The following is a 13,390-nucleotide window of genomic DNA, read 5'->3' as shown; positions in this document are numbered from 1 at the left end:
ATTGAATTTTGCTTCTTTGAAAACCAAGATACTAAAGAATGTCCTAGGAAATGACATGTGCCACTCGTGCTCTTTCTATCCACTTTACTACTAGAAAAATCAGCATCTGAATAGCTAATAATATCAAAGGATGTATACTTAGGATACCATAATCCTAGTTTAATGGTTCCTATCAAGTATGTAAGTATTCATTTGATGGCTAAAAAATGTGACCCTTTTGGTGCAACGTGAAATCTTGCGCACAAACATACGCTTAACATTATGTCAGGTCTGCTGGCAGTCAGATATAGTAAGCTACCGATCATTCCATGATAGATCTTGACATCCACTGGTATACCTTGTTTATCTTTGTCTAATTTCAATGAAGAGCTCATAAGTGTCCCTAGTATTTTTTTTCCATCTTCTATATTAAACCTTTTGAGTAGATCTCTAATATACTTCAATTGATTTATAAAAATTCCATGTTTTGCTTATTTGATCTGAAGTCCTAGGAAAAAATTTAGTTCACGCATCATGCTTATCTCAAATTCATTTTGCATAGTACTTGAAAACTCATTGCACAACTCCTCATTTGTTGCTCGAAATATGATATCATCCACGTATGCTTGAACTAGGAGCATGTTATTATTCTTAGACTTTATGAAAAGTGTTGTGTCTATCTTCCCTTTGATAAATCCATTATCCAATAGAAAACCACTTAGTCTTTCATACCATGCTCTAGGAGCTTGCTTTAATTCGTACAAGGTTTTTTTTAGTCTATAAACGTGATTTGGATACTTATGGTTTTCAAAACTTGGGGGTTGTTTTACATAAACTTCTTCACTTATGTAGCCATTTAAAAATGCGCTTTTGACATCCATTTGATACAACTTGAAATCCTTAAAAGCAACATAGGCTAAAAGCATTCGAATGGCTTCCATTCTAGCTACAGGTGCAAAGGTTTCCTCAAAATCTATTCCTTCTTCCTGGTTATATCCCTGAGCTACTAGTCTTGCCTTATTTCTAACAACTATCCATGTTCATCTTTCTTGTTCTTATATATCCATTTTTTTTCCAACAACTATCTTATCCTCATGTTTAGGAACTAACGTCCATACTTTATTTCTTTCAAACTGGTTTAACTCTTCTTGCATGGACATCACCCAAGATTCATCCTCAATTGCTTCACTCACATTCCTAGGTTCTTCTTGAGATAGGAATGCACAATGATTAATCATATTTCTAAGTGAGGATCGTATGGCTACTCCACTTGATGGTTCACCTATTATTTGATCAATGGGGTGATTCTTTATGTGCTTCCATTCCCTAGGTAGTTCATTAACCTCATTTTCAGTTGGATTATTTTCAATAGATGGTTTCTTAGCTTCATTTCTCTTATCTGAATCATTTTCAATAGACAAATTTTCAAATTCCTTATTTATTTCAATTTCATCCTCATCAGTCTTTTTGGAGAAGGGATTTGACTCATCAAATACTATATGGATAGATTCTACAATAGTAAATGTTTGTTTATTATATACTATGTAGGCTTTACTATCTAAGGTATTCCATAGAAAGATTCCTTCATCTGATTTCACATCAAACTTTCCAAATTGTTCATCGTCTTTTTAGCACAAAGCATTTATAGCCAAAGACATGAAAATATGATATGTTTGGTCTATGGCCATCCTATAATTCGTAAGGAGTCTTATTTAGAGATAGTCTAATCAAAACTTTATTTAGAACATAGTAAGCGGTGTTTAATGCCTCAGCCCAGAAGTACTTGGGTAGTTTATGTTCATTAAGCATAGTTCTGACCATTTCTTGTATAGAACTATTTTTTCTTCCAACTACACCATTATGTTGTGGTGTTCTAGGAGCCGAAAAGTTATGAGCTATTCCTAATGAATTGCAATAGTCTTTCGTGCCTTGATTTTTAAATTCTCTACCCCTATCACTTCGAATTTTAGTGATAGTATATCCCTTTTCATTTTGAATTTTCTTGCACATATTTATGAATTGTTCACATGCTTCATTTTTGTAACCTAAAAATAGTACCCATGTATATCTTGAATGATCATCAACTATGACGAATGCGTATGATTTTCCTTTTAAACTCTGAGTTGGGTTTGGACCAAATAAGTCTAAGTGTAGCATTTGAAGTAGCCTCGTAGTAGAGATAACTTTCTTCTTCTTAAAACTAGATCTTTCTTATTTTCCTAGTTGACATGCATCACCGATTTTATCTTTCACGAATTTAGCCTTAGGCAATCCTTTAATTAAGTCTCCCTTAACTAGTTTAGATATCAAGTCCTTGGTTGCGTGTCCTAGTCTCCTATGCCAAATCCAACTAATTTCATTCATAGTAAAAAAACAAGTAACGTGTTAAGAAGCAAGATTGTCAAAGCTAGTGGTGTAGACATTTTCATTACAATTTGCAGTAAACAGTACTTTGTTTTCAAATTTTTTTTCTACAATACATTTGTCATGTTCAAATGAGACTTTATAACCTTTACCACATAATTGACTTATACTTAATAAGTTGTGTTTCAATCCATTAACTAATAACAGGTTATCAATGACAAGTGAAGGTTCCTTACCAACCTTACCAACTCCAATGATTTTACCTTTTGAGTTATCCCCAAATGTAATGAATCCTCCATCTTTGGATATGATGGATGCGAATTTAGCTTTATCTCCTGTCATATATTGCGAGTATCTGCTATCCATATACCACTTGTCCTTCGAGGAGGACAATCTCAAGCACATCTGCAAGTCATAATCAGATAACTGCTTTTGGTACCCAGATTTTCTTGGGTCCATGGGGGTTAGTACTAGATTCTCCTTTGACTTTCCAAACTTTCTTAATTTTGACATCTTTATTTTTAAAATGATAGTCAAATTTTATGTGACCCAACTTCTTACATTTAAAACATGTAATATTTTTATAATAGTCTTTAATTGGAACATAAGATTTTGACTCTCTTACGAAATATCCCATGTAAAGATGTCTCTATTTTAGGTTATCCTTTCCATTATAACCAAGAACTTCCTTTTCTAGGGAGTTTCTTTGAATTCCAAGGAGTTTTTCAAAATTAGTTTGTCCTTCTATAAATTTACAGATAATCTTAGAGTTATCTTTTAAATCCCTTTCTAACTCTTCAATTTTCAAATCCTTGTCTTTTATGGAAGAAGCATGAGATTTATTTTGACTTTCTACTAACTTTGAAAATTCTTTCAATTTTAATTTTAACCCAAAATTTTTATTATTCATTTTGTCAAGAATTTTAGGGGTATATAGATATTCTTGTGCAGTTCATCATAAGAAAGCATGCTATTTCATTTTTTGAATCACTGGAATAATAAAATGAAGCAGAACAAAAAGATTGTACCTCATGGTCTTCGTGAGCCATCAAACATAGATTTGAAATCTCGTCATCATTGGATTCAGATTCCGAACTACTAGTACTGTAAGTATCCCAGCCAACCTTTAATGCCTTCTTCTTCTTCTTCTTCTTAGACACTTTCTTCAGTTGGGGACAATCTGGCTTGATATGTCCAACTTCTCTACAGTTATAGCACATGGGAAGATCATCATTTTGCTTCATTTTGCTTGACTCTCCCTTTTTTGTTTTTGAGCCCTTGAATTTCCTGGTGGGTTTCTTGTTCTTTCTCATGAACTCTCTGAATCTTAGTGATAAGTGCCATGTTGTCATCTGATTCTGAATCACTTCCCTCACTGGAGCTGTTGGATGATGCCTTAAGTGATGTAACTTTCTTAGTTTTGTTTTTCTCATTCTTCCTTTAATTTGTTGCTAGTTCATAAGTAATAAGCGAACCAATCAATTTATCAATAGACATCTCCTTCAGATTCCTTCCTTTTGCTATTGCAGTGGCCTTAGCTCCCCAAAATGGTGGTAGTCCCTTAAGTATCTTCTTGATCAACTCATAAGTAGGGTAAGATTTACCAAGAACATTTAAAAAATTCGTGATGCATGTGAATCTAGTGTACATAGATTGAATAGATTCATCAGTAGACATTTTAAATGCCTCATATTTTACTAGTAAGCATGTCTATCCTACTATCTTTTACTTCCTTAGTACCTTCATATGTGACTTCTAACTTTTTCCAAATCTCTTTAGCAGTGTTACAGGCCATCACCCTATTAAACTCATTTACATCTAGTGAATAGAATAGCAAGTGCATTGCATTAGCATTTATTTGCACAAATTTCCAGTATTCCTCTGTATATTCATCTTCAGTCTTAGGAACATTTACCTTATCAACTACTTTCATGGGAATATGGTTTCCCTTAGAAACTGTTTTCCATACTTTCCAATCTACATTTAACTGGTATATATTCATCCTATGTTTCCAGTAAGTGTAATTTACACTAGAGAAAATTGGTGGTCTAGTGGATGAGTGTCCCTCACTGAATGGAGTTACACCGATGTGTGCCATGTGATCGTTTTACAAAAATAATGATTAAGTCTATGTAAACATTGCTCTGATACCAAATGTGAATTTAGGTGTAATCCCAAGAGGGGGAGGGGGGGGGGGTGAATTGGGTATTTTGAAAATAGTTAATTTTCCTTCATCAATTAGTCCCTATTTTAAGATTTAACACAAACAATCACCAGAGCTTGAAATTAATTCAATCCAATAAGTTTATATTCAATTATACCCAATTAATTACCAAGTGCTTGTAAGCTTATTCAACATACACACATGCAAAATATGTAATGAAATGCATTGCGGAAATTAAATGGAGTAAGGGAAGAGAGAAGACAAACACAATTTTTACGAAGTTTAGCCAACCCGGCCTAAGTCATCGCCTTGAGTAACCCACTCAAGGATTCCACTAAATCCCTGCTCCTTTAACCGGGATGGAGCTTCCCTTACAATCTGCTGCTTACAAGAGGTACAACTTCCTTCTAATCTGTTGCTTATAAGAGATACAGTTTTCTTCTCAAACCCGGTTCACAACCTGAACCCTGATTACAATATAACTATTCTGCAAAAACTCAATAATGCTTCTGCACAAGCTGGTGAGTACAATAGAAATCCCTAACACAAATGCATATGATAAAACTTGAAACTCAGTATGCATGTAACGATAAAATCGTCATATGTATGATATGCACCACAAAATTAACTTCAAGATAATATCTCTGAAAAATTAATTTCTTATAAATAAACGCTTTGGAAATTTTAGGGTTTCAAATCAATCCACTTGATGCAGGAAAATCAAGATATGATCCTTGCAAAAAAATAATCTTTAGTAACACTCAGATCTAGGTTCCAACTATCAAGTAATTTGCAAGATTATCTCCTTGAATAAAAATATGACTTGAAATATTGCAAATATTTTTCACAAGTATATTTTTAAACACTCTCAAATTTTGCAATTAAATAGTTTTTGTAGTAGTCAATCTTAAAATGAAAAATATATTCAAGAATATCTCAAAGAGTTTAGTTCAAACAAAATTTTCTCAAGTATGTATATTCAATCAGTGAATAAACTATTCAAATCGTTATTTTTGGTCCCAAGAAATATATATATATATATATTTATATATATATAATTTTAATGAGCTATGGAAATAACAAAAATGATATTTAAATGTGTAAAATATTTTTACCAAAACCTCAAACCTCAAGATGAATGAAACGTTGTAGTAAGATATGAGTGAAAGCTTTTGACTCTTGAATGAGAATGCCCAAAACTTGATGTATAGAAGTTGGAATGTAGGCCCGTAGAGAATTTTCGTTTAACAATCTCAAGATATATTCAAACAGTAAGGCACTAGGGTTCTTAGGTTAGTTTTATGTGTGTTCTTGACCCAACGTTTAATCTCAACCATTGCATCAATTTAAATATACAAAATTCCACGCGTATCCCCACTGAATTTTAGTTTTGTACCCAACATTCGTCAACGAGAGGACATCTTCATCGACAAGTGTTCAACACTCGTTCGTCAATGTGAACGTGAGTTCGTTGATGAGAGACCTGTCTGAAATTTTTGTGCTCTCGGTATTTTCTCATCGATGAGAATAAGGTGTTGTCGCCGAGTGGCCTTCATACGTTTGTCGACGAGGCCTTTAAAAATTTGCCTCCAAAATTCAGTTTAACTTAGGACACGTGCATATCATGAAGAATTTATTTAAAAGAGTCTAAATATCCATTCCCATGACTATCTTGAACTTGACGCTTGCATCTCCATTCTTCTACTCTTTTAGTTCCATGAATTGTGCCTGGTTGTATATTTGTTAATCCTTATGGCTTCACTGACTTCCTCAACTTCCGTGCATGCTAAATAATATTCCTATTCACACTCTCAATACATAGATCAAATACCAAGTAATTTGTCATTATCAAAACTGGATTGGACTCATAGAGTCAACATAAAGTACCTTACATAACATGTTTTAATCCAATTAAGAGCTTAAGCTCAACCTTCACGTTTTTCACATTATAGGTACAAAGTACTATTTTCCCTGGGATGGATTATGTGACACATTGATTGTAACGCCCCAGATTCGCCACGTGGGGCTTGAAGTGTTATGAGACAAATCATACGTCGCTAATACCATTTATGCAGCATAATTAATTAAATAACCACAAACAAAATACTAGAGTTCTATATTTACATATGCAAACCCATAAAAGGTACATCCATTCTTCATATTACATAACCAGGAAAAAATATATTAAACATAAAACTAAACACATATCCGTTCCGGTATCCACTCACAAAAACTAACCCTGCCCTAGAGCTATTTAAGCTTGATCACTTGGAAGACCTGAAAAGATTAAATATTCGCCGAGGTGAGACACCTCTCAGTAAGGAAGAAATAAGTTATAATAGTGTGTGGTTGAAGTGTTTAATAAATAATTACAAAATATAAAAACAATTTGTATTTCACCATCCTTAGTGAAATTAGGAATAGCTTCCCAAGAGGGGGGGGGGGCTGAATTGACTTTTAAAACTTTCTTTTAACTTCTTTTAAGAATTCTTAACTTCTTTATTTCTTTTAACCAATTCTTTAACTTGTTTGTTTAATTTCACCAATCACACAACAACTTAATCTCTTTAATCAACCACACAGCTAATAAAACATTCAAACAATTAATCACAATCTCCACACCAACACAACCACACTTTATTTATCAAATATAAGTTCACTGCAACATTATTAAGTTGATGAAATCATTCAAGATTTAGCACTCTTGGAATACAAACACTTTCCAATCAATCTCAAGCTTTTATACCATTCAATCACAATATACCTTTTGTTGTCAGCCCTGGATATGAAATTGTAAGCCCTGTATATATGGTTTACTTCTTCAATATGATGTGCAATATAACATTCAATCAACAAAATATCTACACTCTTCTCAATATTTAGAACTCAACTAAACTCTTGGTAAATTTATCTTTGGGATGTTAACCAAGTAACGTACTCTCGTATGGTTTCCGCAAGATATGGTGTAACCGACTTACTCCCTTTCGGTTTTCGCAACCCAAATCAAAATTAAACCTTAAGTTTATTTGATTTCCAAATATATGTAGTTTATATGATTTTCAAATTTAAACCATCCATGCAATTTAAATATGCACTGAAAATAAAAAGTAAGGGAAAGAGCGAATGAGACGGAGATTTTTTCGAGGTTCAGCTTATACCCAGCCTACGCCCTCGCCTTTGGCAAACCACCAAAGGATTCACTAGTTCAGTTCCGTTGACGGGTGGAACAATACTGATTACAACACTCCTTGGTTAAGACAAGAGCCCGCTTTCTCCAAACGATATTCCCTCGTTCGGTTACTCCTTACATAAGCTAAAGCCCACCTCTCTAAGCAATATTTCCTTGCTTAGCCAATGATCCAAACAACCCTTGGAATCGTCAAAGAACTACAAGAAAAAAGATATAATCTGTATACAAGTATACTCTCTCAAAGAGCAAGTTAGTACAATTTTAGCACTATATACTTTGAATGTAAAATATCAATATGAAATACAATGAAGCTTAAGTGTAGAATTCACCAATATCCTTCTTAGAAGAGGATTAGAAATAGGAATTCAAAAGAGGAAGGATTAGCACTTCAGAATATCCCACTAAAATAGATTTGCAATGATTGAGCAAGAGAGCTTTGAAAGAACAAGAGCAGCTTTACAAGCAGATTTTTCAATTCTTGGATGTATTTTGATTTGAAAAACCATGTATTTATAGGCTTTCAAACTTGTTTCCATGTTGAAAAAGTTTCTTTTGAGAGTTTCCCAAAATTTTAGAAAGTTTGGAGCTCAAACGGCTATATTTTAAAATATTAAAATTTAAAAAAATTGCCCGTTGAACAGTGTTTAGACGTCTGAAGTCGCGAGTTCAGACGTCTGAACTGCTACTCCCTTCTTTATATTTTGTCCAAAAAATCTTCAAACATCTGAACTTTATCTTCAGACGTCTGAGGTCGTTTGTTTAGTCATCTGAAGTCCCTCCTGTGAACAGTGTTCAGATGTCTGATAGCAGTGACCCCACTTCAGTGTTTTGGTCATAACTTTTTCTATATAACTCCAAATTAGGTTTTCTTGGTGTAAAAAGAAATATAAGAGAAAATCCTACAACTTTAATGTTGAACACATTTTAAAATAATGAGATCTTGATAGAGAAAAATTCACCTCAATATGGCCGTATAAAAACTGACAGCATTTGGAAGAACTCTTTTTTGTGCTTTTCATTCCAAAAATGATTCTAACCTTTTTAAAATAATTTTTGACCTTATAAAAATATTTTTCAAGTATTTTAAAAGATATCTAGGTCCAATAAATTAACCTAAGAGTTTCAAAATATTTCAAACGATATTTTAAACATTAAAGTACTTACATGAAAACTTCTAAGACTTTAACATTTTAGATTCTTGAGTTTTCATGCTTTGTCTTTAGATTGAGTCCATATTTTCTTCAAGATTTCATATTCTTTGAGCTTCCTCCCTTTGCTTTTCTTTGGCTCTTTTGACTTTAACATTCATTGGCTTTCAACAAATCATTCATGTCCTCATATTCTTCAAGTTTTAATATATCATCTTTAAATCCATGCTTTCCCCCTTTTAAACTTCATTTGATCCTTGTGAGCACTTTGACCTTACTTTCTCATATATGAGCCCTGAAATATCATTACTCACACAAATACATTAAATTTCACTCGTTTGTTAGTATCGAAACACGATAACAAGATTTTAAGCCTTGTAAGGCCAACACTTAGCAGCTAAGAAAACGCATTCATATTCACATCATTGTCGATTTCTCTATCACCCAATCACATACGCACATACATAATTATTTTTACTAATAATTCCCAAGAATAGGGAAGTCTACCCACCCATACAAGTAGATTCCCTCTGCTATAGTGCTAACACTAGGGCACTCACTTTTCTTAGTAAGCTCTCGGGTTATGTATCCAAGTAAAGTCTCCGAGAATAGGGAAAGTCACCCACCTATACAAGTGGCCTCCCTCTACTTTGGTATTCAAAAATAATTGTCATAGTACTCGCCTTCCTCAACAAGTTCTCGAGTGGAGTATTCTACTTTACCATAAATGCTTAAGTAATTAAAATTACACGCAACCAATGCCAATCATTTCACAGAGTTCCACACATATATGCATACCACAATCAATCCACACAGGATATACACATTTTTCATTCTCACCCACACAGGTTCCATATCCACACCGAATGCAACATCCACACAGGACTCTGATACACATAACATACACGTCCACACAGGACTGGTCCACACAGGACTATCATACATACAACATACATATCCCCACAGGACTGGTCCACATAGGACTAATCAACCACACAGGTTATAGGGTCCACACAGGACTAATCATCACACAGATTACAACACATACCACCCTGTTCATGGTAAATAGGTAAAACAAACTCCTCATACCACTGCCAATGTTTTACCTCCCAATATAAACGCCCATATAACGACCTCTTCATACCACTACCAACGTTATATGACGATTATATTAGATACGATATAATGACCTTCTCATACCACTGCCAACGTTATATTGCAATTTACATGAACCACAATACAAATCAATAGCAAATCCAACCACTTAAGCACATCCACACATTTACCACAATATACGCAATCAAACAATATCCACAACCAACCAGTATTTTCAACCAAGAAAAATTCACAGCCCAAACAGTATTCACAATCACACAATGAAAACATAATTTTGCAGTATTCACAACCATTTGATTGTCAAAGTTGTTTTCATGCCACACGATTTTTTCCAATATAATATATAATCAAAAACAATATTTTCACTACCTGCACTATTTAGAAAATTATACCTAGGTAAATATAATTTTATACCCAAAAATTAATCAGTTTAAAATTAATGAAAATTTGTTATAACATATTTCCACCTTATTTGCTCCTCGAGATTCTGCCTAAAATCGAACAAACACGAGACCCTATATTCCAAAAATTCCAACTTACTCAAATCTTAGAACAATACTCATTTAATGCTTCCTAGGTTCCATATATTTCAAAATAATAATAAAACCCTAAAATATCTTACTTACCCTGATTTTGGGATCCCAAGCTTCTCAAATTGAAATTTTGCTCCACCTATGTTGTAGAGAATCTTCCTAAGAGTCTCATGGTAGCTTCCGATCGTCGAATTGGGCTAAAACCAGGCCAAATTCGAAGATAGAAAGTAGAGGGGCCATTTTTAGAGAGAGAGAAATAGAAGAAAAATGAAATCCTTTGCTGAAATTATGATTTTTGCCTATTTATAGGCAACTTGCCATGTGGCCTTGTCGACGAGACATCTATACTCGTTGACGAGCCTAAGAACACAATCCATGGACAAAACCGGGAGCTTGTTGATGAAATTCAGAAATATGAGAACCTATCTTGGTAAACCCTCGTCGACGAGACATGCATACTCGGCGATGAGGCTCAAAAGATTGCTCGTCGAGGAGAAAATCAAGTTCGTTGACGAGCGCTTGCTTATTACCCTTTAAAATTTCTTTTTCCTTTTCTTCTATTTCCTCGTTTCCTTTTATTATCTTTCTTATTATTTTAAATAGTTAACATTTTTCGGATTGTTACATTGATGACTCCATAAAATGCATTATTTTAGGCCCTCAATTACCTTTGTTTATCCTCTTTTATCTTGTATGTAACCCTTTGTTAACATCGTTCGGAGTTATGTAAGGTTTGTTTGTGTTTCATGAAATACAGGTTAAAACCAAGGAGTTAGGCATTACGAGAAGCGAAGGGAGTATTTGAGATACTTAGAGCTCAAATCTAATGTTTAGCCTAGCTCTTGAAGCCTTAACACACATCAAAGGAGAGAAGACTTTATTCGACCATGTGGTGCGACTAGCAATACAAGGGGTGATAAAGTCACCACCTGAAGACTCCAAGGTTCAGACTGAGATCGAAATGCTGCAAGGTTCGACAAAATGCTCGACCAGGGAGACTCTGAAGGGCGACCATGTCGAATTCTTGAGATTTCCTAAAGTTTGAGATCCCGTAAGTCTTGACCATCTACTCGACTAGCAAGACCCTTTGGCACGACATAGTCGATGACACTAAAGATTCGAATTCCTAATTTCACGTGAGTCTCAGCCAGGGCACGATCAAGGGAAGCATGGGAGCGACTTGGTCGATAGCGACGATCTTTTACGCGAGATTTGCTTCAAACTTTCCTATTTTGAATTTTAAACTTTGTAAACCCTAATGGGTATAAATAATAGCTATGAACATGTTCTCTGAGTTCCTTTTTGGCCTCTTTTGGGTTAGTGTGAGACCTAAAACGTCATTGAGAACCAACCTTAGAATAGATTTAATTGCTTTCCTTTACTTTCCTCTCTTAGTTTTCTTTTGTACTTCTGATCGTTAGTGACAGATGATTCGTTTACAATAAGAAGCTAGTTTTACATGCTTTCCTCGTAGATTAGATGATCATTCGATTGTATTCTCTGATGTTAGTGACAGACACTCGGTTGTAAGAGGATTGATCATTTTACTTGCTTTCTATTTACTACTTTCCTTTACTTCTTTCTTTACATGCTTTGATTTACTATTTTGATTTATTGCTTTGATTGTGATGAAGCTTTAGAGATAGGATAGCACTACTACTGATTCAGTCAGTTATACGTAGTAGGCTATGGTTTTCCATAGAGGTTCTTGTGATCATTGTGATAGGGTATACTCCAGTTCGTGATCATGCTCCGAATGATTGGTGCACCCATGCTACCCTATGCCCTTGAATGGCTCCTTGAATCATTTAAACTAATACGGATAACTGACCGAACTTAGTTTACGCACATGACATCCTAAATCAAATTTATAATTGAGCACTGCATTGTAGGAGTAAAGTTAACATAGATTTTACATGCTTTCAAGTAGTCGATAGAAAAAGTCTTTTCAAAACCCCTTATTTTTACTTTCCTTTTACACAAAGCTTTAATGAACTAATCTGAAAGTGGTTGATAATTGCATCTAAGTCTCTGAGTATCAACACCTGAATTTTGCCACTTTCTATAGAACTTGGGATTAAGTTAGGTTTTATAAATATTATTTTTGGTAGTTAAGGACCCAAGCCTTGGCGGGCATACCAAAATTTGGCGTCGTTGTCGGGACTTAGTTACAGTTGTTAGCCAATTTCTAGTTTAGAGTATTATTACTTTCTTTTTCTTTTATTTTTATTTTTGTTTCATATACTGAAGTCTTGAATATATGTGCTTCAATTGTGTATGTTTGGCTTGCGTTCTTTGGATCCTTAAATAGTTCCTATAAACCTCGAGATTGAGAGATCCCCTAGGTCCCTTAGCAAACCCACTTCGAATCATGAGTGATGAGTGGCATAAGTTAGAATAATTTATCATTTCTTGACTTTAAATTCTGGCTTAATTTTTTTTATTTATTTTTCCAATTTTAGGTCTCACTGTAGTTAATTAATTTTATTGCAGATTTATGGAGCTACCACACGTGAAGAAATAAAGGATGTTAAAGCCATGAAGAATCCATGCACGTGACCGTATGCACACATTTGTTTGAAGCCGCGTGCATGTGTAAAATTTAAGAGACCCGCTATGCATGTGTGTACGAGAAATTAATATATGTGGTCGTGAGCATTGATGAGAGCAAGGGAACAACGTGAAGATAATAATGATATATATGACTTGTGATTAGTATTATTAGAAATCATCCATGCAAGGAGATGGGAGTGGGCTGGCCGTGTGGTCACTTGGAGCTGAGCCTCGGCTAGTTGGGCTTTGAAATGAAGGAAATTAATGACCAGTCTATGCATGCAACATAGACTGGGTATAGGGAGCTAGACTGGGCTTGACGAGCTAGGCGTGTGCATGAAGG

This window comes from Malania oleifera, chromosome 13 (assembly GCF_029873635.1).
Source record: "Malania oleifera isolate guangnan ecotype guangnan chromosome 13, ASM2987363v1, whole genome shotgun sequence".
Classification (NCBI taxonomy): domain Eukaryota; kingdom Viridiplantae; phylum Streptophyta; class Magnoliopsida; order Santalales; family Ximeniaceae; genus Malania; species Malania oleifera.
The sequence above is the reverse complement of the archived record's forward strand: the minus strand, read 5'-3'. Positions refer to the sequence as shown.